Source organism: Aythya ferina, assembly GCF_964211825.1.
Source record: "Aythya ferina genome assembly, chromosome: 12".
NCBI lineage: Eukaryota > Metazoa > Chordata > Aves > Anseriformes > Anatidae > Aythya > Aythya ferina.
Genome location: NC_140308.1, coordinates 14,740,204 through 14,768,062, shown reverse-complemented (window position 1 = coordinate 14,768,062; position 27,859 = coordinate 14,740,204). Strand labels below are relative to the sequence as shown.

At 44.6% G+C, this 27,859-nt stretch overlaps 1 long non-coding RNA gene across 5 annotated transcripts in view; it reads right to left on the bottom strand.

Moving 5' to 3' along the window:
* Positions 1–5,839: 5,839 nt before the first annotated feature.
* The window catches only part of LOC311443265, a 328,368-nt gene continuing 306,348 nt past the window's right edge, over positions 5,840–27,859 (bottom strand). For all 5 annotated transcript variants that reach the window (XR_014697156.1, XR_014697157.1, XR_014697158.1 and 2 more), the window contains 2 exons: positions 6,245–6,347; positions 5,840–6,146 (listed from right to left, as the gene is read on the bottom strand). This is a non-coding gene — a long non-coding RNA (uncharacterized lncRNA). The remainder of the gene's footprint in view (positions 6,147–6,244; positions 6,348–27,859) is intronic.

Sequence of the window (27,859 nt, the reverse complement as noted above, 5' to 3'; positions counted from 1 at the left end):
GTGGAGAAATATCTTATCCAACAGGGAACGCTCCAGATAATTATTGTTCAAAACTGGAATTCTATGATTAATAAAACAAACCTAGACTTTCACCGAAAAACAAACCCGTCTGACAAGCACCAGCCTCGCATCCAAACCTCCTGTCGGTGTTTTAACGCGATCCCATTCCCCTGGAGTTAAAGGGAGGCGAGTGTCTCAGCTAAGAGAAATCACAGCACATAAAACACTTGCACTTCTGGCATCAAAGATGCGTTTACTGCAAACACAGAAACGTGAGGGAAATTAGGCAGTGAACAGGGTTGCAGCAGTTTTAAGGATTTATTTTTAGACCTCTCACACCAAGACGTACTGGCCACGCAGGCTAGCACACTCCGCGCACACCCGCGTTTCATCTCCCCTGCCAACTGGATGCTCCTGCGCGTTTCCCATCCCCAGAAAGTTTTACAAAGGCAAAGCGACCTTTACGTGACTGCTCCCCTTGCCTTGCCGGGTCCCATCCTGCCGACTGCCCCAGCCCTGCCGGCAGCGGGGGGCAGAGCGGGTGCCGTGCGCCGCGGCCTCGCGTCCCGCTGCTGCTCGCCAAGGTGCAGGATGGGGCCCCTAATCACTAACAGCTCCTCTGGAAACTCTAGCAGAGATAAAAAGTACAAAGACACTGTTGGTTCCAGTCTCCTTATTGAATTTTCATTGCTCCTTTTATTGTAACTATGAATTCAGTCCATAATGTCACGTGTTCTTTGTTCTCCAGCCTGACATACATTTTAATATACAGCACAATATCTATGCAAAGACTAAGTGTGTTCATGTGTAGGGGAGTTAACACTTCGCTACAAACATGGTTATAGTTAGAGATTAAAAGCAACACTTTCAATAACTCTGCTGCTTAATACTTCCAGCTCCCATCTCCTTCTGAAGGTCCTCCTCCTCCTCTCCTCTCCCCCTACAAAAACCAACGCGCAAGAAATGCTGAGCATACAAATTATGTCACTGACATCTGGAAAGAGACATGACTACCCGAGTAAAAAATAAACCCAGCAGAGGTCATGGCTTTAACAGACTGTCGCTCTATATTTAAACTGATTGATTCATACAAAGACATAATTATAGAGAACATTGGAATCAGCAGCTCACAGCGCTCGCGATTGCAGGCACAGTCATGTTTACAGGAAATATGTTTTAAAGGCTACGTCTGGCATAAGCTAATTGATACACTCGACGTTACGATGCACAACAATTTAAACTTAAATTGTGAATAATGCCTACTTATTTTCCTACCTAGATAATAACAACTTTCTTTCAACTATACATGATCGTGTAGCATTTTTTTTCAGGATATTCTTTGCATAAAATCTATTGGTTATGCAAATAAAAGGCTTTGGAGAATAATGTACAGTAACTAATTTGTATAATCAGTTTCCCTCAATTCAGCGTGATAATGATATGTAAAGCACATCACTACAGACTGTCTGTGAAATGAATTCTGTCTTAATATGCTAGTCAACTAGCCACTCGACCTTTGCATAGGCTCACTGTAAGAGGAGCAGAAAAACCCACACACATTCTTTCAATTTCTAAAGGGAAATTCGACTCTAGCCATAGAACAAAGAAAGAAGAAATAGAAGTAAAAGAAAATCAAAGAAAAAGTGATTTGGATTCAAGGGGATCAGATGTTTCATTTATTGCAGGTTGGAGACCTTCAATCAGTCAAATGAAAGACACATTTGTATTAAAATACCTACAAGGCAGAGAGAAAGCCTTGATCAGGTGTATTAGATTTAAGTTACAGCTCTCTTGCTGAGAGATGTGAACCTACCTTCCAGTCTATCTGTTCTCAATATTGAAGGTTTTCTGTGTTACAAACGTGAGATGAAAGGTAGCTTGCTTGCCTTCCCACGTATCTGCTGGATACGAACAGCGCGTTGGAAGGAGGCGAGGTGAACCCGCTGCGTGCCTCGAGCAGCCTCCCCTAACGGGGACACGGGACCCGCGCTAGGGACGTGACACGGGCTGCAGCACAGCCCTTGTTTGCTCAAAGTGCGGCGTTTCTGCAGGTGAGCATCCTGTTGGGGTTAGGAGGAAATGCCTGACTTCTGCTGCCGTGGGGCTGCGGGCCCTCCTGCACAGAGGGCAAAGCAAGAGCATAGAGAGAGCCCCGGCCCTGGCCCCGCTGTGCCAGGACGGCAGCGTGTGGCTCGGCTGCTCGCTGGGTACCGGGCAGGTGGGAAGAGCCGAGTGCTGCCCTCCTGCCTCGCCTTCACAGCAGCCTCTCCACACAGGCTCCTCACCCCCTGTGCTCTCCCACGAGCACTGCCCATGATCAGGCCTGGCAGCAGGGTCAGGGTAACTTTGGATTGTGACTAAACTTTGGGGAATATCAGTTGGGTGCAGAGCGAATTCTCTGGCTTGGTTACTGCCAGATATTTCTCCTCTAGATTTGGGAAAGCCAGGTCCAGCCCTTCCCCTGAGTGAGCCAGAGCCAGGCTTTGGATCCCTCAGAGCAGTGCCAGGGGCTCTGGTCACTGCAGCACCGGCAGGGCACATCCTTCTCTCTTTTACTTGGCAAAAATGAGTGGAATTCAGCACATCCCTATGCAGAATAATCCAAACCCTACACAGCCAGGTGTTTGCTAAAAAGGAGCTCTCCTGCCAGCCAGGGTTAGGATGCTGAGAGCCTACAAGGGGGGCTCAGTGCAAGAAGAAGCGGCCTAGAAGACAGGCTCACGTCCTCATGAAGTGAGGAGGTTTCATCTGCTGCATTCACTGTTCGGCATCTTGACATGCTGTTTAGGAGTGCCCTGTAATCCAGGCAGGACTTCTGTATCCCTGTTATAGTTTAAGGGACTTAAACACCGCACACAATGGAGAAATTGTCCCTCAGCCTGCCCCAGGCCCACCCAGCCCCACACTAGGACACAAACACCCCACGGCGGGGCCAGCCCAGCCCCACGACAAGTCCTTCCTGCCATTTTACAAGCACTTCAGTAACCTAATAACGAGATGAATCACACGGATGCCAACAATGGGCCCTGTGGCAAGAAAAATGAGTGACACAGACAGACAGCAGCGAGAGCCGCTGCCATCCGAGCCTCACAGCAGCCACTGCCACATCCCGGAGAGAAAGAGCCAACAAAAGTGCAGCCTTAGCTCAGGCCCCGGTTTTAAAGATTGGCTCCTGAGAGCAAACTGCCCTTCTAAGCAAGCCCACGGTAACGCTGATCCCTGCTTTCATGTGCCCGTATCTGCAAGTACTGCAGAGAGGTATGAAAATTTTAAAGCCATCCGGCTTGTTAAATAAAACCCCTGTCATTCTGAAGTTTAGCTGATCTTTTTGTTTATATACCCATAAATTCTCCATCAGTCCAGAAAAAAAAAAAAAAGGGGTTATTTTTCTTTTATTCCCTTATTTTTAATATTTTATTTTGAAATAAAAATAAGTATGTTCCCAATAGCATTTGAATAATGCAGCCTATCAGTGAAATGTAGGCTCTGTTTCGGAGCTGGTCAAAGGGTGAACAGGCATAAATAGAGGACTGGAATAAAGTTTATTTTCCTTTTATATCAGCTTTTTTTTTTTTTTTTTTTGATTAAATGAGGGCCTCTAACAGTCTGACTTTTGTGGCTGAATGGGGGAAATCCACACCACTGTTTGTACCCTCCTTATGTACGATAACACATCACACAATTTTCACAAGTGGATTACAAAGCAGCAGCTAGTACACAGCCCTACAGCTGATAGACTAAGATAAATTCTACATCGCAGATACGGTATTTCATGTACAGTTAAAATCTGCTCAAAAGGAGAGGAGCTATAAGGCGAGGCTCCCTTTCTCACAAAGTGAACAAAAGGACCCAATATCGTGCCGTGAATTCCGCAGAGGTTTTGCTCTATTTATAGTGAAATCTCTTTCAGCGCACGGACATTTAGTGGGTTAGCTTGATACGTCTTTTTTTTTTTTTTCCTCCATTTACAAAAGATCAAAACATGCATTTCTCTGTCTAAAGAGCTTTGTATTTGAGGTTAGGGGAAGGAGCCACGAAAGCAGAGTGCAGGAATCCTCGGTGGAGAGCGCCGGGGCGCCTCAGCCCCCCGCTACGCTGTTCTGAGCCGAAACGCGAGATGGCAGCAAGGGCAGCAGCACACCGAGCCCTGGGCTCGTCGCTCTGCTCTGGGCTCTGTACGTGCACAGCACTCCCAGAGTGCTGAGAGCTCTGCTCCATAGCTGGGTAACAAAGGCACGAGCAGCAGACAGTGCTGCTCCCAAAATTAGGGTGTGGAAAGCGGCGCCGTGCTGCCCAGAGGGGAAGGAAAGGGACCCGAGCAGACAGCCAGTGGGATCTCCCCGAGCCAACCAGCTCCTGTGTGATGCTGCAAAGCTCTTGGTTAGAAATGTATAGGGAAACACATGCTCTGCTGTGAAGTGATGCACATTTCTCTAGGATTGGCTTGGCCAGAGCAGGGCCAAGCCCCAGTACAAGCACCGCTCTGAGATCCTCTGCAGCAGCACCCACTCGCAGCAAAACATTCACAGCTCTTGTCATCTGCGTGTGAACACCTGGCTCTAGCAGTAACAAAAGCAGCAATGCTGGAGCTGCATTTAACATCCCAAAGCAGTCTTACTATGTCTTGAGCAGATGCATTATTTTCACTCCACTTCACACCAGGCAGAACTATGTGTTCTGAATACCTTAGGTAACACTTTTCAGAAACGTCTGGAAACCTTACAAGGCTGTTGCCCAGAAAACATGAGACCATCTGCCTGCCAAACACCCAGGGAAGCAACTACACCCAGAAACACCATGCCCTATGAAATCACCATCGAACTGCTGAGATTTGTAAGGAGGGCTGGTGACAGCCTTGCTTCTGAGTTACCTGCAAGCAGCTCCCACACACGAGCCTCAGCTGGCACTACCTATTGAAGGCTGTAGGATCTGCATCCTCCCCTACAGGTAGGAGAGCTGAAAAACAGGTAGGAAGTGACTTCAAACTGACCTTCTGGGTTTGAACAAGGCCATTTAAACCTGTGTTAGGAGATCACAGGCTTAATTGGCTCCTGTTTTCGGTAGGGAATATGAAATCCTGGCTCAGGCTCCACTCACAAAGAGAAAGTGCAGAAAAAAAGGTTTGCCTGAACAGGAACCTCAGGATTTTACTCCACCTCTGAACTTCTCTTGATTCACACTGAGTTCAGTGAAAACAAGATGGTTCTCAGAGTTTTTAGTGGCATAACTGACATTCTGTACCAGTTACTTCACCTGAGGCACCGCGGCAATGTGAAATGAAGAAAGAAGTACAGGCATGGTGTTCATGGAGGGCAAACACTGCTGTGGTGTAGCAGAGAGGTACAGGCTCGCTCCTGGGCTGAGGTTCTGGGTTTATTTCCATCGCCTGCTCCCCCCCGGACAAGCAGAGCTGCTGCCTCCTGACTTCATAAGCAGCATAACATCTGAAGGGGAAGACTGTGCATTTGGCAACTTTGCTTGACTTTCATCTCAGGGGGAAAATCTGCTTCTATCCCATGTGGACATTGATTGCTGGAAGGATGCTCTCATAAACAAAATGCTGGAGGCCATTTAATCTTCTGCCTCCCTTCCTCCCCAGCTCCCAGCAAACCAAATAAAAACACATGAAACAGGGACAGAAGCTGGCAAAATGTCCTCAAGTACAAAGATGTGCAAAAACATCTTTGTGCAAAAACACTAACACGAACCAGCAATTCTTGCTAATCTGCTCGCATTGGTTGAGGGAGGCAGTTAAACGGTAAGGATGGAATAATCATTTTCTAATCACAGCCTGCCCTAACAGGGCAGAACGACAGCTCAGACAGAATCTATCACCTAATTAAAGGTGAATCCAATATTTTATTTTATTTTTTAGTGAATATTAGAGAGTTTCAGAAGGCTGTGACCTGCCCTGACATGTGCCTCCAATTTTTGGTAAATAATCACCGTCATCTTTGCTTTGACCACATGGAGATAGGTGATAAGTAAGTAATATTTTCCAATTCCAGTTTGTTGAAGTGGAAACCAGACTTTCATCCATGCCAAGCTGCTGTATCAGATCATCTCAGAAATATCTCACTTCTTATACTCTAAAGGTTTTAGCTGGACAAAGTCATCATCTCGCTTGTGGCCACTGCAAAAACAGACTAACATGAAAATTAAAAAACAGCGTTAGAACCTTGGACACAAGGGGTGTTAGACCTAAGGAATTCATTTATATCTGAAAAATAAATAAAAGTCCTACTGAGAAGTTGCTGAAGATCACTGCCACCACGCTGCAGAGCAGAGCTATCACATGCTGTCCTGTCACTGCCACTGCCACGCAGAATGTCACATCTCCTGTACTCCTGTACGTAAGAGATACATTGCATAATGTTACAGATGGCACAGCTCATAGCAGTCGGGATTACATTTATTAAAATCAGCTGAGGTGGTTCTTACTCAGATTCTACAATTTCCCATGCAAGGTGACCTGAGCTTCCTTTTTTTTTTTTTTTTTTTTTTTTGAGAAGCACCACAGTAAGATTTATAGAAAATAGCGACAGGTAGACTGGAGCTATCACTGTGCATCGATGCCAACTGCTGTAGGCGTCTGCTATAAAACTACATCCATGGACACTTGAGTTTGCAAATGAACTGGATTCTCAGTGTCACTCTTTTGTTCGCTTTCACCATGGCCATTCGTGCAGCTACAGCTTTATTTATGTGGGGCTGGAGCAGCGGCTGCTAGCTTCACCAGTCCCGCTCACACAGCAGTGCTGTACACGAGCGTCATGGTGGCCTTCGATTTTATGCCATCTCCAACTAACACAGCTGTGGGCAAAGGTGGTGGGGGGAGAACCAACAGAAAATCATCTACAAAATCTTCCATTAGCTTGGACCTTCACCCTCAAATGGAAAAAATAAAAAATAAATTTTTCAGCAGCAAAATATAACCCTAAACATATTTATGTACTAACCAAATAGTTATACTATTTGTATATGTTATAATATTATAGTTATAATATTTGTATAGTTACAGGACAGGCGTTTATGAGACCAAACCCCTTAGCTTCATGCCTGCTGCAAAGCGCTGCCCTCTGCAGCCAGCCTGGTGTCAGCGACCAGCGGCACAGGGCGCACCCCAGCAGCACACAGGTGCAATTCCTGATGCCCTCGTCTACACACGCTGCGTGTAAAACCACACACTGCGTGTATGTTCATACATGCTGCATGTAAAATCACACACACCTATCACCACTGAGTTTTCAAAACCATTGAGTTGAGCACAGAGGAGCAGTTGGCACTGGGCACACACTTACAGAGCTGTGCTTTTATACCAGAGAGGTAAAGGTACAGAGCAGTAAAGGTACATAAACTGCAAAAAAACACCTGCAAGACTGAGACCATGAGCACGCAGCACTGGATATTCTTCTCTGCAAGCCCTGCAACGTGCACTCACGCAGCCCTTGTTAGGTGTGTGAGCATCAATTCACTGCAGTTGCTCCCGAGCAGGAACGCATGCCCCCCAAAAACACGCACTGTGCCCCAGACCAGGGCCTCGGGAGCTCACCGCCCGCCCAGCCCCAGCGCCCCATTATTTTATATTTATATTTTATATTTCTCTCTCTCTCCTCCTTTGTGGTGGCAGTTGTAAATCTACCTTTCTCAGAATCCAATAAAAAATTAATTGGAAAAAAAAAAAAAAGCCATTTCATCCCTAACAATAAAAGACCAATTGACTTCTCAATTTTCTAGTGGGCAGGAGAAGAAATCAGGCATACAGCAGGGAGAAACTCAATTCTCCAAAGCTCTCCCCTTCAGGACTTCCAGAGCGGCAGTCTCAAGGGTGCTGTGTCCCCTGCCGCCCACGCGCTCCCAGCCGGGTGTTATTTTCTCGGTTCTGAAGGCAGCAAGAATTCCTCCTCCATTATTGATGGCTCGGTGCGCCGCTGCTCCAGCAGCCTTTGGCTCAGCGCTTCCTGCTGCCTGCCACTCATCTGCTCCAAACGCCCCCATCCTGCCGAGGCACGCGGCTTGCTCCCCTCTCTCCCCAAACCTCTCCCGAGCTCCCCAGTACCAAACCCCACACCGGGGGATGTGGCCTGGTGTCCAAGCTCTCCCCATGAGCTCGCGGGCTGCAGGCAGCCCGGGGACAGGGATGGTGCCAAGGGAGCGAGCCCTGGGGCTGGTGAGCCAGCAGTGTTTGCACTGATCCCTCTGATCCCTCTTGCTAGGACGCCAAACACAACGCTGAGGCCCCAGCTGTGGGACAAGTGGGTTGAGGCAGCCCCAGTTTTCTGAATCCTTCTAAAAGAAGGAATAGGATCCCAGAAACAGCAAACAGAGGGATGGAGCACACGGCAGAGCAGGAGAAGAAGGGCACATGCTCCTGACAGGGCTGGATTTATCTCTTCCTCCTGCCCTCTGCCTCTTTCCCCTCTTGCTTCTTAGCTTCTTTTGCTTTATCTCTCTCTCTCATAAATAACTATTTCATCGTTTTAACATTTCTTTAGGAAATCTGGGCACGTAACAAGTGCAGAACCAGATGCACCTACAGACAGGGGGGCAGCACCATCACCACAGTGTGCCTCGAGCAGCACTTGGGGGTGCCAGGGCTACTTTTAATTACTGAGCGAGCACCAGATCTGGCAGCTACCAACCACAACTTGCAGCCACAGCCACAGATGGTGCAAAATACCCGCAGACGTTTTGCAGAAATCAGCTCTGTCCATCAATGCAGACTTCGTTGCAATGCAGTTGAAGCCTGGCCCCTACTGTTTCCCAGATGGTCCCTGACCCATCCACGTCCCCATTCTGCCCGGCACAGCCTGCTTGCTGGATCGGGGCTTTGATCCAGGAATGGAGCTGTTTACAACACATATGCCACTTCCCTTGGCTCTAAGAAAAACAAAACCAACAGTTGTCAACAACTTTGAAGTAAGAGCAGGTTCACAACTCAAAAGCAACTGCAATGACACACCTTGTCTAGCCTCTTCATGAATTAAGAGAAAGCTCAAGTTCATTTTCGTGATACGGGTCCAGCGTGACGAGTGGTTTCTTCTGTGTTTTCTTACATAGTCATCAGAAATTTTGGGCGGATAACCTTTATAAAACTATAGGTGGGCAGTAATCAGACAGCATTGGATCTTAAGTATCAAGTACTAAAGGAAGGAAATTAAAAATTTGTATTCAGGTTTACGCTTTTCTCTTTCCTAGAGCTAGGGGCTTTGAGTCACCAGCTCTCCTCCACTGTAGTAGTGCAAGAAAATGACTTTTAAGAATTCTGTAATTGTGTCTTTATTTCTGGGAGCATATTTGCGTCTGCTAAGACAGTCCCTGTGTTATTTACAATCACAAAGGCTGAGTGAGAACAGTAGAAGTCCTCCTGGCTGCCCAGTCTGGGGATGGGGTACATAATTGACTTCTGATTGTTTGCCAGTGAATACTCGGGAAAGCTTTCTGCCTTTTTGCTTTCCCACCCCAGTGTACCCTTTGCACCCTGTGCAATACCTCAACAGCTTGGGACTGACCTGTGAGCCCGTCCTAACTTCTGACATCATCAGGTTTAACCCTCAAACTTGGATACAAAGGGGAGAGGTGGGAGGTATTTGAACTGTTCACCGAAAGACAGCAAATTCAACTTTACAGCGAAAATCTGTCTTACCCCAACAGATTCAGTGATTGTGAAAAAAACACCTAAAAAAAAAAAAAAAAAGTTAAGCAATTTCACACAGTGGAAAACAGCCCAGGGCACAAGAAAACTAAAACCAAACAGTTTGCCGTCAGTGCTGTAGACTGTGTTCAGTAAAAACAAAAGATCAAACAAGTTCTGTAATCATTATATAAAGCACATTTGCTATGGCATGTGAAGAAAACATACTTCCTTCCTAATACTAATTAACATTAGAGAGTTGTGGGCTGAAACGCAGGATAAAAATAGCTGTTTAAACTAATCACTCAGCAAGATGTAAATGTTACATATAAAGTATACCTAACGGGTTGGAATATTTATCCCAGAAGTAAAGCAAGCTTTCACTACTTATGAATTATAAAAGTTTCTCTTCCTGCCTTGCTGCAACAATATATGGGCCCTCTGCAAGTCTGTGACCACGTCTCATAGATTGTAGCAGCCAAAGCTGTGGGGAGTGAAGGGAAGCAGGAGCAAGGGGCATTGCCAAATTGTTGTATAAAGAGCACAAAGATATTCTGATGGGGTACCATACTGTGGCTACCAACCCATGGGTAGGTTTGAGGGTTGCAGACGATGCAGAGGAGCCCACAGCAACACCATCAGCTGCACCTGTGCAGCATTTCCATGCCCCTTTCAAAGCGCATTGCTAACACGCACAAATCAGCTGGCTCTGCCTGACAGGGAACAGCCTTCTCAGATTTAACCAGTTGTTCCTGAAATTATGTGTTCCACCCTTCCACAAACAAATCCAGGACAAATGTTTGCTTCTTGTCCCTCCTCGCTATTCCTTCCCTTTTCCCCATCATCACCTAAATCCCCGCTCACAGGCAGCAGCCGGCACTGCTGCAAGGCACCCATGGCTATCAGGACACCAGGGTCTCCAAAATATTCCCGAGCAGAAACTGCATGAAAAAGTTCAGGATGCCAAGTGTTCTTGAAATAATACTTCAATAGTTTCCTGGCTATAACAGTTTACAAGTTTCTTTTAATTTCCCCTAGCAAGAATTCATTGTAGGGCAACAACTGTAGAAAAGGTGTTGAAAAAAGCCAATTCTTCCGTGTCTCTTTAGAGAGGTGCCGTATTCCCGTTCTCAAAGATTTGTAGCCACCTGAGGAGCTCCCCACCCAACACAGACACCACCGACAGGTATTAGTAACACCGTTGTGCTGCACAACCTGCTGAAAATCGTGAGCACAGCCCATGAAGACGTCCTCATGGTTCCTGCCCCTCTCGATGAGCGTTCCAGCGTTGGGCTGGGCCCAGGAGCACTGAGCTGCTCAGCAGAAATCCACCACAACAGGGTGCACTTGGCTCTGGGGACACCCACCCAACATGAGCCGAGAAGGCAAGACTGTCCATTGTGTGCTAGGCTAAAGAACAAGAAAACTGTAGGGTTTTTCTTCATCAGCAAAGGACCAGGCAAAAAGAAAATCCTCCAAGCAACTTCTACAATCCCAGGCCACAATCAGATCCCAAACTCAAGCTACCTGAGTCTCCGATCTCCTGCTGTGTGTCACAGGAGTACAATTTCAGCCTGCAAAGATTAAATAAAGCAGTCCTGAAGAGACTGAGAGTACAGCCCAGGACAGCAGCTCTTACATCCCGCCCCAGTAATTTGTCAGATGCCTCAGACCAAGGGCCAGCTGCAAAAGAATAAAATAAAATAAAATAAAATAAAATAAAATAAAATAAAATAAAATAAAATAAAATAAAATAAAATAAAATAAAATAAAATAAAATAAAATAAAATAAAATAATAAAATCACTGAAATCAAAAAGGCAACTTGTCATAACGAATCCCAAATTCCCGTGACAGACTCAATGCACTGCAGATGGAACCGTTCGGGGCACCACCAGCACCACCTGTGCTCCACCTTACAACGTGCCTCATCCCACTAAGTGCTTTGTCTCCCCCTTGTAGCATGCAGTGTTTGGGCTTCCCAGAAGGGTCATATCAAACAAACGGCTACCCCTTGACTCTACACAGCGAAACAGAAAGCTGTGTGCCAAACCACGCTCCAGAGGGGACTGGCTTGCAAGCGTGCCATCCTCTCCTGTAGAGTAAGGAGGGGAAGGAGAGCTGTGACCACCTCAAAAGGGCCAGCCCCAAAGCCCACAGCTCCTCCCAGGCGTCTCTCAGCTTGAGGGAGAGCACCCAGGGTGCACCCACAGGCAGCTCTCTGGGTGCCGGGCAGGGGTGCCCGCGGAAGTGCTGGGGGAGCCGGAGATCTGCCCACAGCTGATCCTGCTGCACGGATCAGCTCTGGGACAGGGGCTGTGTGGCTGTCACAGCTCACTGGGTTTCCTCGTCTTCACCTGCTGCAAGTGTTTAAAGACAACCCCGTGTCCCCATGTTTAAAAGCAGTCAGTAAAGCTCGTGTAGCATTCAGCTTCTAATGGGGAAGGAGTGGGAAACAAAAAAAAAAACAAAACTTAAAATAGCATTAAAGATTAGTTTTCTTCAGAAATAGGTTGTGGAGAGGGTGATCTCTATGCTACAGTTTTATAATAGGGCCCTTGCCCACAGGAGGTTAGAGTCCAAGACAGAAACGACGGGAAAGCAGGGCACCAAGCAAGCGGAGGCGAAGCTGCTCAACACGCCGAGCACCAGAGGCCTGACCCTTCAAAGCATTATTTGGGAAAAAAAGGGAGCAATTTTCAACGTAGGAGGATGGAAGAGTTTAAAGGAGGATGAGAGGACAGATTTGTAGGCTTCTGAGGAAAATCCCCCTTACTCCAGCTAGTCCTCGCTCCACAACTATTTCTCCACTTCTGTTCTCCCACCTTATTTTGCCCTTAATCTCACAGTGCATTCTTCCTCCCAACTCAAAGAGCAGCCCACAAGGGAGCCAGATGTGCTGACCATACGGATATAAAGCAGCAATCTGCATAACAACAGGAACCACGTGAAATAATCTCATTTTTACCATCTTGCTTCTATTTTTTCCAGTAGAAAAAATAACACATATATCTAGTTTGGGACTTGTTCTTTTCAAAGCAGTTTCATCTTCTTTAATTCCTTCTTCCACCTTTCAGGGCTGGGGTGCAATGTATGCTGATACAGATAATTCCCATCCACATACACGCATGCATTACTGTTTTGCAGCTATTTTACCTTTCTCTCCAAAGGCTATCATCACATGTGGAAGGGAAATGCCCCGGTAGCAAAATTCCTGCAGGAGCAGCAGTGACTCATTTCTAGTGCTTCTGAGGAGAGAGGATCGAGAAGGGAGGAAAAATAGAACTATGGGTCTGCTAACTGCATGAAGTATTGCTGAGTTTTGATCTGTGGTGGTAGAAGCCCATACAAGATCCTGACTAGAGAGATGGCTCTAAGTCATGACATGTGGATATACAAAGTGAATGCTAGTTTAATGTAGACTCAAAGCTCCTATTTTCTCCCACTACACAATGAATGCCATCCACCAGCTTCCCAACCTCAATGAGCTGAACCCAGGAGCAAAGGGAATCTCCGCCGAGGAGAGTTGCACCCAGGGATGTCATCTGCCTCTAGCAACAGTCAAGAGAGGAAAGAGGCTCAAGAGCAGAACAGAAACTGGATCTTAAAGTCAGGAGCTGTGAGCAGCCTCTAAGCCCTTCTCTCAGTGTCACTTAAGGAGACTGGACCTTGCACATAACTCCCAAGCAGCACCACGGACTCTTAAGTGCTGAGCACCCATAAAAATCTGGCCTCAGCTGCGGGTGTTGAAGACCTACAAACTTATCCAAAGAAAATCTGGCCTGCTGGATCTGACCCAAAGCCAATTGAATCAAGCTTTGGATTGGGCTTCATGAATTTTTCTTAGAAGACGTAAGAAGCTGGACCTTCCCCTCGTGCTATGCACCGTGCAAGCAGACCCTGAGAGGCAGCCAGCACCACAAGGAGCTAGCAGGCTAAGGAGGGATGGGGAGAGAGGGACGAGAGAGTTATGGTCACAGCACACTGGTCACAGGGCCACGAGCAGGGGGCTGTATCTGTTTTAAAAGCCATTAAACATCAGATTTCAGTGCCTCTGATCATTTTGCTGTTACCGATGTGCTGCTTCTACCTCCAACCTATTTTCTTCTGCTTGTTGCTCGGAGCCGACCACCACTGAAGTTGTCATTTTAAAATATTTTCCACTGTGATTAAACAGCTGCTGCAGTCAAGTAGTTCTATCTCCTATCAAAGTTTGTAAATCACAGTATAAAAAGATGCGAGAAGCAAATAATCTGGTATATAATAGTTATTTGATTTTTTACATATGTGTAGAGAAAATAAGCACATTAGATCTCTAGCCTTTAATTAAAAATAGTTGGGGGGAGGGAGTAATATCATAATAAGTAACATCTGACCAAAAACTATTTAGTAAATCATACCCTAAGTGTGGCCAAAAACTGTAAGATTTACTGCAAGTAAATCATTATTGCTATCTGAGTCTGAATAGCTTCCATCTGATTCCATACGAAAATACGCTCCATGGAAGCACAGCCCCGAACTTCAAAGGACGTACAGGATGCTACTAATTTCTGTATCTGACAGTGTGATGCAACGTTTGGATTTGCATCTCTGCACTTCAAAGTGTGCCACTCTCCAGATAAAGTCTCCATTTATTTTGACATGGATTCACAGAGGTGAACGAAAAAGCAAGCACCCAAAACGGACAGTGAAACCCCCCAAAACAGAAACAAAACAAGACCAAAATGTAAAAAGCTGCTCTGTCTGCTTCTTTCTATATTCAGTAATGCCCCAGAGAACAGGGATTACAGAAGAGTACAAGTCATGGTTGCGGTACTTGAAGTAATCTCCAGTGTCCAAAACGCGGTGTCAACATATGGTACTCAAATGCAGATTTAGAACATCTTTGAAGTAATATTGAATCTGACTAACGGGTAAAATGTAGACCTAGCTGCCTTTTTTTTCCTCCCATACTGAGGTTGTCAAAAATTTCAAGAAGGGCAGCTGGAGATTAGTGGATCTTTACTCTGTGATTTACACAGAATTTTGTCTAAAAATCCCCACCAAGATGAATTCTGATGGTCTGCATTACTTTTTTCCTACCTGGCAACGCTAGGATCCTATGTTACGTTGACAGAGAAGTTTCTATCCTAATAACACTATGATGACACTTTAAAATGCATATTGGACACATACACATTCTCTGTAAAGTTCCAGACCTAAAAACCCTAAATGATGGAATATGATCACAATTGCAGCACCTATCTTAATCCCTCCGTCAAAATACATTAAGAAGCCTTATGCAGCTACAGCTCCTGGAACTGTTCTCGCTTCCCTTGTGTAAAACATCAAAGTATTTTCCAATACCAACAGCTGCTGACCAGGAGCACACATACAACCGGTATAATTATTTATTTATCATTAATTAAGCACTGATCATGTTCAGCGTAAGCATTCAAGACAAAAACATATCTTAAAAATCTGACAGAACAGAGGTTCTGGAGGGGCAAAATTGTAAAACCTTCCAGGTGAAAACCCAGGAGGAAACTAGCGGCGTTTCGAAGCCCCGAGTAATGCAGGTTCAAATAGCTGCACCTACACCCGCATTAAATAAGATACCACTGTCACTACAGTTTCTAATTGAGGAGTAATTACCAAGTATCCCATACCCTAGCTATATACTGTCCTTATAATTAAGTTTGCATAATATGCTACTACATTAAAAGGATTGCCTTTGTATTTAATTATCTTTGATTTTTTTTAAGAGAAAAGAGAAAAAAAAATCTATCAAAGCTAACAGGACTCAGAAGATTTGTGCAATAAATATCATATGCAGATTTTTATTTCCCAATTCAGCTGGAGACCAATGTAGTATTTTGAAGTTTGATTAAGGCAGTTCAGCTCCTCCAAAGTTCCTCTTTCAACAAGAAATAGAAGTTGTGTGGTGCTATTCCGTGATTTTTTTTTAAAGGAATAGCAAGTTTCATTTACTTGGTTAAATGACCAAAAACCAAACAGTGTTCAAAGAAGAGATTCAAAATTAGTGTGCTACTACTTGGTTATTATCATTCGGTGCCGTTTGCTCGGTGCTGTATTTACACATACAGCCAAATCCCCCAGTCCTTACTTAGGCGAAAAAGGTCAGCGGGAGTTTTGACTAAGTCCTTCAGGATTTGGGCCATATTGAATTAGAAACCTATATAATTCCAAACATTTTCTCCATTATATAGAATTCTTACATACTTAAGCAACTTTGTATTTAGAGCGAATCTCGGAGCTTAAATGCAACTCGCATCTGGATTGGAGGCTGTGCTTTATATTATACAATCTGCAGTTACTGGAAATGTTTGTATCCTTTACTGAGAAAGAATGATTCATTTCATAGAAATTTTCATCTGCTATTAATCTTCCAGGATATAGTTAGTGTTCTGATATTTTCAGATATTGTTTTATGGAGGGATTTAAAGTAGCTCTCCCTTGGCAGCCTGCAAGATTACTCAGTGATTATAAGCAACTCAATACTGTATGACAGCATTTCCATGCAAGGGACTTACAATCATGTTTCATTAATTCGGCTTGAATGAAGCCTCATTTCAGGCCTTGAGGAGCTTAAGATTTATGTGAAATTAATAACATAACAGATGTCTTCACAATTTGGTTCCTCTGAAAAAAACTGATTACTTTGAAAACTTCAATGCTTTAAAATGCAGACTGAGGGAGTTTTTACTCTAGGGTAAAGAGTTATTCGTTTATATCAACCGTATCTCAGAACTAAGTGGAATTTAAATGTCAGATTTATATTAAATAGTCATATTCACCATTATTACATGTAATAAACAAAAGCCTATTACTTTCATTAATAAGCTGTGTTGGACATTTAAACTAAAGCTTAGAGAGAGGGAGTCAGCACCTTTGCTAAGCAGTAGGAATAAGTGAGACACAAGGGAGGGAAAAGAAGAATATCCAGGAAGCCCTGGTTTTTTATCTTTGTTTCTGATAATTTAATCATCTTTCCCTCATAGGAAAACAAAATGCATCTGTGCTCACACAAAACTCCCCACTTTATAAGAGTTGAAGCTGTCTCTTGTGGATGCACATGCCTAAGGCCAAATGCCTCCTTTCTTCCACAGGACACTTTAAACACCGTCTCTCTTCTTTTTTTCATTTTTTTTTTCAAAAATCCAATTCTTTTATCTAGGCTCCAGCCACACTAGGTGCCTTGCAAGCTGAATTTTAACGCATGCATGAGCAAGGGGTTTATCTTTAAGGAAACTGTCTATGCGATTACTTCTCCAAGTCCAAAAAAAAAAAAATAATTGAAATAAAAATTATCTCTTAGCTTTGCTTTTTGATCCGATATGCTGAAGGGCACGGGGAACAATGCATTTTTGATTCACATACTCAAGTACAGCTGATAGGATAGTGACTGCGATGCTTCGATATGCAAATACGCTACATTAAAGGGCTGAAAAATTGACACAGAGCAGGATATTACAGCTAAGACACTATCAGCAAAATCATAACAATTAGCTGTTTGATTGCCGCAGACACGGTTTGTGCACCAGCCTCCCATTTATAATGAGGTATCCCCCGATCCCTTTCTTGTCTCGCCCCACCCTCAGCACCGTGTCCACATTGATACGATGCTTCGCCAAGAGGTAAGGGCTCCGAGATAAAGACAAAATATCAAAAGCATTAGTATAAATTACAATTGTACATTATTAGCTATTTAATTACATGAGATATCGGAGTGGAGCTTGCTGATTTCATGCTCACGTTAAAAGTTACCATGGCAGTGTTCCTCCCCTGTGAGACGGCATCAGGAATTATTGTTAGCACATGCTAAAACAGACAAAGCAATGTATTCTCGCCGCATTCTCTCCCTGTCTCTAAGTTTAATACCAAGGAATTCCTTAGGCACATAAAAAAAAGCACATGTCTGGCATGGGGCTGGGAAGCAGGAGATGTGAATTTGGAGATAAAGCCGGCATCCTAGGCCTAAGGCGGGCGGCTGCGGCGCTGACTGCGAGGTGACTTGTTGTGCTCTCCGGGAGGGACACCCGCTCGCTCCCCGCGCCCGGCACCCCCGGGGATGGCATTAGCGCTGCCTCCGCAGCCAGCTGCTTATCAGCTCCTCCGGAGGGGAGCGGGGCTGGCAGCAGGCGGCGGGAGGGGGCCGGGGGGAGAGGGGAAGAAAGAGGGAAAAGACCGAGGAAAAGGAGGAATTAATAAGGACGGAGGGAAAGGGGGGAGCTGCGCTCGACCCAAACGTTGATGCAGACAAAGGCCTGATGAGGGAGCAGCGCTGTCGGCGTAACGCTGACTTCTCCAAACACACCAAAGCATCAGATAATGCCTGAATATATATATTGGCATACCAGAGAAGAAAGCAAGGTTTAGAGATGTCTTTTGGTGTCTTGCCTCTTTTTAATGGAGGGAAATCAGCGTTTTATGCAAAAAATCTGAAGAGCTCCTCCATGGCGAACTGCAGCAAAGGCTGGGGTCGCACAGAAGTTTCCCCACCAAATCCCCCCGCTGGCACCACCGCAGGGCCTGTGTGCCACAGCTACACAAAGCCATCCTCAAAGGTGCCGGGATCCTCCCCGTCTGGCAACAGGGAGCTGTGTCAGCGTGACTCCATCGTAAAGGCTCCAGTTTAATGTACGGCTTTTGCTTCTCTTTGGTCTCCTGCATGAGGTCTCCGCAGACGGTTTGGTTAACAAGGCCAGGCGCTGACGGATGCTGTCATGCACCATGGCAGAAACCTTTCTGCTCAGAGACAGATTTAAAGCTAAATTAGCAATATGAATTGAATCAATTATGGAGCCACCGATAGCTGAGATGGGAAAGGCTGTCTCCAGCCCTGTGCCAGGGAAGTATTCTCACCCTTTCCCAGCAGAAGTATGCTGAAGCACATCAAAAACCTCACCTGGAAAGGAATCATTTCACCCACCGCTGAACTGCAGACAAATGGACCCGAAGGTTCAGTTCTCCTTTTGCCTCATCAATTTTTGGAAGGTTCATATAGCATTAGGGAGGAAAGTAACACAAAACTCACCACTTGTATTTGATGTAGGAGCAATATGACCTCAGGTACCTGCTGCGTCAACAGGAGCGAGGCAAAATCAAAGGGTTTGAAGCTGTTGCTGTGATCAGCCCAGCCCAAAGAGGTTGGCAGGACCTCTGATCAAAGCTCTCACCCATACATTGTGGCTGTAAAAGGTAAGAGCAGGGAACATTTCAACCCCAGCCCAGCAAAAGGATGGGGCCTCTGAAGAAAGATGAGCCAGCCTTTGCAGGAAGAAGCTCTGAGGGCCACCGGGTGGATGGGGAGTGTCCCTTGTCCACCCTGGCCACTGAGGCAATGGGCACAGCCAGTGTCAAGGCAAGCAGCACCCCAGCTGGCTCCAGTTCCCTTACCATTACAGAGACGTGGCATGCCCCAGGACAGGGGTTGTCAGAAATCTGCCTTCACCGAAGTGCTCATTTTTGTTGTTCTTGTTTTGGTTTTGTTTTTTCAAACTTGTTTCTCATGATTTACTACAAACAAGAACATTCATTTCTGAGGAAAAAAAAAAAACACAGCTTCTTTACCCAAGCCATTAAAAAAAAAAAAAAAAAGATATTAACTTGTTTTCTGCAAAATCTTCAAACATTTCCAGTCACTCCCAGTTAAAATAGAAAAGTTTAGACACAGGGACAGCTGACATGCTTTCTGTATACTGGAAAGTTTCAGGAGCAAGGCAGAGACTTACCTGATGATGACTGACTGCAATTACTCCCCCAAATTTAAAAACAAACAATGAAAACAAAACAAAACCCACAATGTTTTCCTTCTTGCACATCTATTGCTTAAAGAAGGAAGAAACGTTTGTGTTTTTGTCTTGGCTTTTTGGTAGCAGTTTCTGGTGTGCTTGTATGCACTTTTCGATGGGTTTATCCCAGGAAGTCATCACATAAAAGCCTCTTAAAAGTCAGTAATTTTTTCCTAGCTGCATCTAGCCATTTCACACTTATTATGCCAGTCTGATGTATGAATAAAAAAGTAACAGAAAAAAAACACACTCCATTTTGTATTAAAATAGCCTAATTTTAGTATTTATTCCCCCATCTCTGAGCACATCCATCGGTAGCCCCAATGTGTGTGCACTCTTCCTCTGCTCCCTTCTCCTCACCCTCAGCCTGCAGGTTCCAAGACAGCTCTGTGTGATGGGCCTGGTACCAAACATTCCCATTCCTCACCATTTCCCTGAGTAGTTTCACCTCATTTATCAACTTCTCTTCTTTAAGGTAAACATTTATCGCAAGTTAACACTAAATACAGCAGTTTAATGAAGCTGGCTTTCAGGGACAGGTAGAGCAGCACTATACCTGGGTGTTAGGGTAATCTGGGAGTAAGTCAAAGTTTGCTGGAAGTAGCAAAAAGCATTTAACATGGAAATTGCAATAATAAGCTGTAAGCCCCTCTGCTGTCCACCTCCTGCAATGCAATCCCCATGCTAATGTGATTGCTACCCAGAAATGGTTATTCTTGCACTGGGACTCTGTTTTTCCCACTCCATTCGATGCTGGGCAAACAGAAGTCAAAATTTGGAAACGTATGAATGAATCGTGTCAGTCTCCATGGACAGCTGCACCATTTCATTCATACCGTAAGAATTATCCTTAAATACTGACATATTTTTGTCTCCAAATCTTTTTCACCTAAACTAAAATTTCAACATTAAAACCTTCTTAGTGCAAAAGGAATGGAATACTGAAGACCTTATTCTTCCCAAACCCTCATCAATGCTAACTTTCAATGCTAGCTTTCCCCACAAAGTTTCTGGCTTGCTGAATCAGCATTTTTGGCAGACTCCTTTCTGGAACATCTCCCCTCTGTTACCCTCACCTGTCCGCTCTTGTTCAGAGATTGCTAGCAAGATATGGAGGATGGCTGCTTTTACTGACATGCTCATGAGAGTCTGGATGTGTCTCGTTTCAGCTTGGTCAGAAACAGACTTTAATGACTGAAGAGTCTTAAAATAATAACAATTATGATAATAATAATAATGGCAGGTATCAGTGTTGTGGTCAACAGACAGCTGTGGCCAGGACATCCAGCCTGCCACACGTGCCCCTCATCCTAAAACTTTGCCCCTTCCCATTTCAGAGGCTTCGTGTGATGCTCTGCTAAGGTACACGTTTGAGCTGCCTCCCCTTAGTCCTGGACAGGTATTCACGCTTTCTCACGTTGCTTCTAGGTGGGTTTACAACTCTGTGTTACTCAAAGTCTTCAAAACTCCAGTCAGTAAGCATCCTAGAACTACATTTGTCAGCCCTGCGACATACGGCCCTGTTCCTGGGTCCAAAATGGGACAAATAATCTCCTCTCTCTTGGCTTGCTGGAGTCCCCGGATATTAATGCTAGATGCCAACATGTCTATTTAGAACGAAAAATATCCACAGCTATATCAGTGGTGCAGTTAAATGGAAAAGAATTCATTCAGATCAATATTATCAGGGGAACAACATCCTTTCAGCTCCAACAACTTTTATTAAAAAAAAAAAAAAAATCCAGCAAACAACCACCCCAGCCCACTGTAAACGGAGCCAAGTGATTTCTTCATATAATGCTTGTTATAGTCACTTTAAGGGGAAAAGTAAATGAAGACTATAATAGGAAAAACAAAAACAGGCAGATCTAAGTGTACAATAAATACCGAACGTGGCCTATTTAATCTGCTTACAGTAAAATCCACTGAGCAAAATTATAATTTGATATGGCTCAGCTTAGCCAATAGAAACTCATAAAATGTCTTAACATCATAATACATTGTACAAAAGAATCACTAAGTACCATAAAACATATGGGAATATGGGTCTGTATTCATCCATTACTCTTTGCCAGTGTAGCATATTAAAATGGTTTCTATTTAAGTGCAGAGATCCCTGAAGTATACTACAGTCTTAATTAAAATGTCAATAAAATGCAAAAGTGCATTGGGGACCTTATCTGATTCTTTTTTTTTTTTTTTTTTTTTTAACTCTTTCAGAGAGTTATTTCTTAATGGCTTCATTACACTACTGAGGTTTGGAGCAATTAAAAATAAACACAAGTAAGCTATTTTTAATAATTAGCTGCCGTGAAGTAGGCAGAGCTGAGCAGGAGCAGCATCCTTTCTCTCTAGCACAATTCCCTGCAGGAGTCGCTGGCAGGTTAAGTCAGGACTGAAAAAGTAGGTCCTTGTCTGCAGCCAGGAACCAGCACGTCAGGTATGCTCGTTCCCGTCTTTCAGTTCAGTTCAGCACATTTTTTAAAAAGGACAGAGATCTTTTGTGACCCTTCTGCTGCGGTCAGACACCTTAGCCAGGTAGCAAGGTGCCTGGTCCTTGGTGGCGGGTTGCCTCCCAAGGTCATGGCCTGCCTTCCCATGGGGTATCAGATACATCACAGATGGAAAAAAAGACAAGAGCTGGCTGAGAAGAAGTTATTTATTTTTCCTTTTCCTTTCAATTAATTTAAAATTTCATTAGAAATATTCTTCTCTTTTTAAAAACAAGACCAGAAAAGATGCTTTTCCAGAACTTGATACAAAATTCTCTTTCCAGGAGTAGAGATCCTGCCCTTGCCTTTTTTCATACCAGAAGGATGATATTTCACATTGAAAGGACGTCAGTGCAACAAGTAAATAAGCTTTTCTAGCTTTTCTCTTTCTGTCTGTTCCGTTCTCCCCACCTCTTGCACCAGATGTATTTTCACAGAGAAACCAATTCTCCCCACTTCCCAGAATGCTAAAATAGATCTCTAAAATCTGCGTTCCCAGTTGGAAAGAGAGCACCTCCCTGCAATGGAATTTGCCTCTACTGGCAGAGCGCAAGGCCTCTGCTGAAAACCCTGCCACTGGAACGCCGGCAGCGTGCCGCGCGGGGCCACGCGTAGCATCACCGTCCCATGTGGGGTGAGCCCGGGCCATGGCTGCTTCTGCTCCGAGACCATGGGGGTACGGGCAGCGCTCTCAATTCAGTGGCAGCGTATCATCTGCCCGAAAAAACAAACCGAGGGCTCAGAGCCTGTTCTCAGATCCTGTAGTGCAGAGGCTGAATAAAGCACCGCTGGCTCGGCCACGGCTGCTTGCTCTTTTGGCAGGATGGCAATGACATTCCCTGCACCAGGGCAAGGCAGAAAACAAAACGTGGTTGTGAAAGCTGTGCTTCGTGCCGAGATACAGCACGTTCTTATCTTTTGAGTAGGCTAAAGAGGCAAAGAAGGGAAACAGCAGAAATAAGAAAACCAAAAGCATTTACCAGATAAACACGCCTTCGGATTGCAGCGCGATCTGTTTCTCTTTCTACTTCACCCCCCTCTAAATCCACTTTATGTTAAGTGACAAGCAGTTGGCAGGTTTTGCAGATATATTGACAACAGCAGACATATGATACAGCTGCGAAGATTTGTCTAACCAGGGTTTCAGCTGGTTTCTACTAGCTAACAGCTAACAGCCAGATTTTGGGGGTTATGACCTCCAGTTATTTGAAAGAACATAGGGGGAGGAGGCAGGCAACACATTTTATGCACTACTCCGCTGTTCTTTTAATATTTTTAGGACTTACATAAAATTAACTCCAAATAATGGGGGGGTGGGGGTGGGGGGAAGTAATTGGAAAGGACTTATCTTGTGAACAGAATTGAGAAATTTAAACAATTAAGGGGCCCTACCTTGTATGGTGCTGAGCAAGCACTTCCTGCAGTGCTGGATGTCCTTACCTCCTGGTGAGTTATATGGAAGGAGAAAGTATTTAGCTCTGGATATTGTATTCCCTTTGGTGCAGATAGACCACGTTATGTTTCTCAGTTCCACATGCTCTATTATTTTTTATTTTTCAGGCTGAAATAATGGACGATTTGGACTTCTAAGAGCAGAGATGCTTGACTCTCTTTTTTGTCAACCTCTTGCAGGCATGCATATTCTGTAACCCTACAGGTCCCACTTAACTTTATGGACATCTCTTCAATGTGACACCACTGTAACCATTTGGTGGGCTGGGGGAGATGTTCCAGGATGGACCAGCAGCATCAATCAAACCCTGAATCTAGTTTCAACTTAAAAATAAATCAAAATAAATGAGTGTCAAAGAGGTACAAGCTCCCACAAGGATGTGGATATTACATAATGACTTGACGAGGTTACTCCTGTAAAGTACAGAAATGGTGGAAAACCTGAAAAATATATTAACTGTCCAACAAGTAATTTAGCCTTGTGTTGAAATTAAACACTGGATTAAGCTCAGTGGAGCTCCCTAACCTACTTGGCTCTCCCTGGGGAAACAGGAGAAGACTCAAAATATCTGAATTAAGCTTTTGTTGTGACCCGTCTGGCTTTTAGAAGACATGGGGGGAACCAAAGCTTGACAGAAACAAAAAGGAGGAATCTCCTTGTTGATGTTTGTGTTTTCATTTCTCTCTCTCTAAATCAGCCAATTCCTCCTTCTTTGCTAATGCCAAGAATTTTATTATTACTGGAGGACAAACATACCAAAACCATTACAAATTTTCTATTGAATTAGACGTGTGGAGACTAGCTTATGGTAACTGTGGTGTAATTGCCCAAAGTAACTAGGAATATAAAACTAATATTCACATTTTAAAGAAAATGTACAGCATTGAAGAGGCTTTCAGGGTAGGGTGTAGCTGCATTACCTGAGCGTTCCCTAGGCTCCCAACCTTAGATGCTATCCGATGGGGGGAACCTGGTGTGCTGGCTGTAAGGAACAGCACAGAGCACAGGATGGAGTGGAGACACCGCGGCTAGGCTCTGTACCAGCTGGGGACTCGATTGTTCTTGTGCACACCGAGACCAATAAGCTGCACTTTTTGCTACCCTGAGCCAAGGACATGTCATGTTTTTGACAAGATGCTGTACCCTAGTGTACGTTTGCTCATTATAATATCATTATAATACCAAAACCCACCTCCATCCCAAAAGCTACCCGCCTCCAAGGTGCGACCACCCCTCACGGAGCATGTGATCTGAATTTCTCAGAGCCTATTCCTTTAAACGGAGACGGGAAAACTTTTCACCAGTCATAACTCAGATATGCTTGACTAGAGCCACTCGAGCTCCACCTAAAAGATAGAAAACAACATACACTGGCCCAAGACAGAGGGGATGTGAGGGAAGATATCACCATCAGGGGAAACACCATCACCAAGGAATATACCATCACAAGGACCTCCTGACTTCTGGGATCAGTCGACGGGCTGAGCCTCTCTTCCTCCCTGTTGGGATGCCTTTGGGTGTGATTTGAAGACTTGGTTGTACCAGGTGTCTCCGCAAATACTCAGAAATCTCTATAGAGTCTTTGTGCCTTTTAACACATTAATTTCCAGGCTGTGCACCTGTGTATTTCATGCATGCTAGCTTGCTTTTGCAGACAGTAAATTATTGCCGGCAATCCAAAGAACCCGCGTACCTGTTGCTGTAAAAAACTGCACTGAACTGCATTGCCCCTAGCCATGATAGTTCTCATTGAACGTGACTAGAGGAAGGGTGTGATACATTATTGGTGCATCCATGACCGTGGTAGTTCAGTGCTCTGAACCCAACCAGACCCACATCAGTTACTCTTAATGCAACAGTAACAGGTTTGTATGATTGGCTTCTAATGTTGGAGCTCATAATAAAAATAACTTGCCTGCAGCTAGCTTATACACGCCTATATTTAAATAAGACTTTTTTGGCTTACTAAGAAGTGGGTTAGCAAAGACAAAATTGCTGTTATTTAATGTTTATTAATAAACTATCAAACTAAATGCAGTGTGCAAATCTGTTCTTGCATCTTTAAATACACCACAGTCAAAAGCATTACAGCTAGTATGTACAAAACATTATTCAGGAAGGGCTTGTGTGCAACTAATTTATATCCCATTCATATCTGAATTAACATTCAACAGTAGACAAGTGAATAGAGACCTGTGCTGAAGTCTCATAATCGCAAATGCTGTCTTGTCAAATCACAAAACAAACCGAGGGAGCCCAGACATGTAAAAACCTGCCATTAACATCACACTGATGCTAATCCTGTCTTGAAAGACCTCCACAACAAATACCCAGCAGCGCCTGTTTGCTGTATGAGACACTGTCAACAACCAGATCTCGCCGAAGTTAGCATATTGCTGGGAACCTGCAGGAAGCACCGAAGGAAAACAATGTTAATTAGTCCTCATTCCCCAGTCCCACACGCTCAGAGTGAAAAGTCTGGAATTTGAAGGCCGTCAGCTCCTCCCCTTCCTTGCACCCTTTAATAGAAGAGAGGCAGGTGTATTTTCTTCACCCTCAGTACTGCTCCAGCCCTCCTATGCAGCACTATCAGAGTTTTTTGCCAGCAGGATGCACACATTTCAGAACATGCATTCAGCATCTGTCCTCAAGGAGGGACTTTGGCCACCAAACACCACGGCTGTGTAGGAACAACTCCCTGACCCGTCCTTACAGCAGCTTGTGCTCCAGAAAACAGAAATAACCACAGCTGGGATGCTACAACACTGCACGGCTCCTTCCTGAGTAAACATTTCTTTCACTGCTTCTCAACAGCAGATTTTAGGAACTTTGCACTGATAAATCTGGGGAAGGGATATTTGCACAGACACTTGCCAAGACACACAGTACAGCCGCAGAAAAAGTTCTCACCCACTATCTGGAAAATATGTGACATGTTCCCTGGCCATATCAGATTTTTAGTAGGCTTTGATTTGAAAGGCAGCATCTGTAAGTCAAACACTTCCATTTGTTAAGAAAACAGATGCATTCGTTTCCCAGCAAAAATAAGGAAAACATTGTCAAGTTCAGAGGAAGAAAAAAAAAAAATTGTGAGCATTTTGCCAGAGTGGAATTTCAACATTTTAGACTGCATCAAAAGGTATGAATTGCCTTGATGTGCCCTTGATTTTCCTCCAGTACTCAAATAAATAATTGACAATTTTCCCAGCAGAGTATGTGATGCTCCAGAAAACTATATGTGAATTCCAGATTAAAAACACAAATATTTCTGGGTCTGCCAGCCCTGTTTTGGGAAGATAAGTATATTCTGTCTTTGGTGGAACCTTTATGATGCCCCCAAGGCTGATTTGCTTCTTGGTCTCGAATGCAGGAAGGCTGGAGCCTCAAAGTCCTACAGAAGTCAGTGGCACCCAACTCTGGCATAAAGTCTAACTGAACCTTGTAAATAGTCATGAGAGAAACTGTGACACCTTTTTTCTGATCCTGTGTTACACACTATGATCTGTTGTAGAGCAGTTTCCATCAAGAGATTTGACAAAAGAGTTTAAGGGTGTTGTTTTTGTTTTATTGTTTTGAGAGGCTCAGCCTCAGGCTGAGCTCCTGTTGGCACCAGTGACCACAAAAAGAAACAGGCAATGGTGAATCCAGAGCAGAAAGGCAGGAAAGCACCTGCTCGCAGGGGCAGAATCCTGCAAGATGCCGAGGATACTGTGAATATTACTGGGATTTGCAGGTGTCCTCTTTGGTTAGCAAGGGCTCGGCTGCTTTCGGAAAGCAATCAGATGCCTGGCAATCACTCAGAGCATGGTGAAGGTGGGAATTACATTTCATTTCATGTGCTTCACCTGCAGCCCTTCAGTGTTAAGTAGCAGATCTCTTGTTTGGGTTCTGTTTTAAGGCAAATCACAAAGGTAAAAGAGAAGAAAACAAACCAGAAACAGATAACAAAATCCCTCAGCTAAAGCAGTGAGTCCTAGGTAGTGCTGTTTATGCTACCTGTGCAAGAACAAGAGCTACTGCAAAGCTCCTTGCCTCTCCCCAGCCTCCAGCAAATCTCCATGCAGAGAGGCCAGTGGGCACCCGCGGGTCTCCATGCCTAGGGGCAGGTTGCCAGCCATGGGAACCTGTGTATGGCCTGTTCTTGTTCTCCACTATTGACGTGCCCTTCAATAATCTTTGTCACAGTATCCTGTGCCCATCGGCAGGGAGGCTGTCCCGTTGTGGCACTGTGAGTCTCCGGGAATAAGGATTTCTATTTCCATTCCATTGCGCTACTGTACATCTTGAAGCAGATTGGCAAATTTTAAAATATTTGCATGTATCTGACACACCGGCAAATGCATTTGGGGTGGTGGTGGGGGAAGGCACATCTGCAATCCATGTTCTTAAGTATGAACGCTCAACACGAGGAAAAATATGTTTTTGTTGTTGTTGAGGAAAAAAAGACTGCTGCAGCAGATACAGCTAGCTCCTCCATCCTCAGTCAT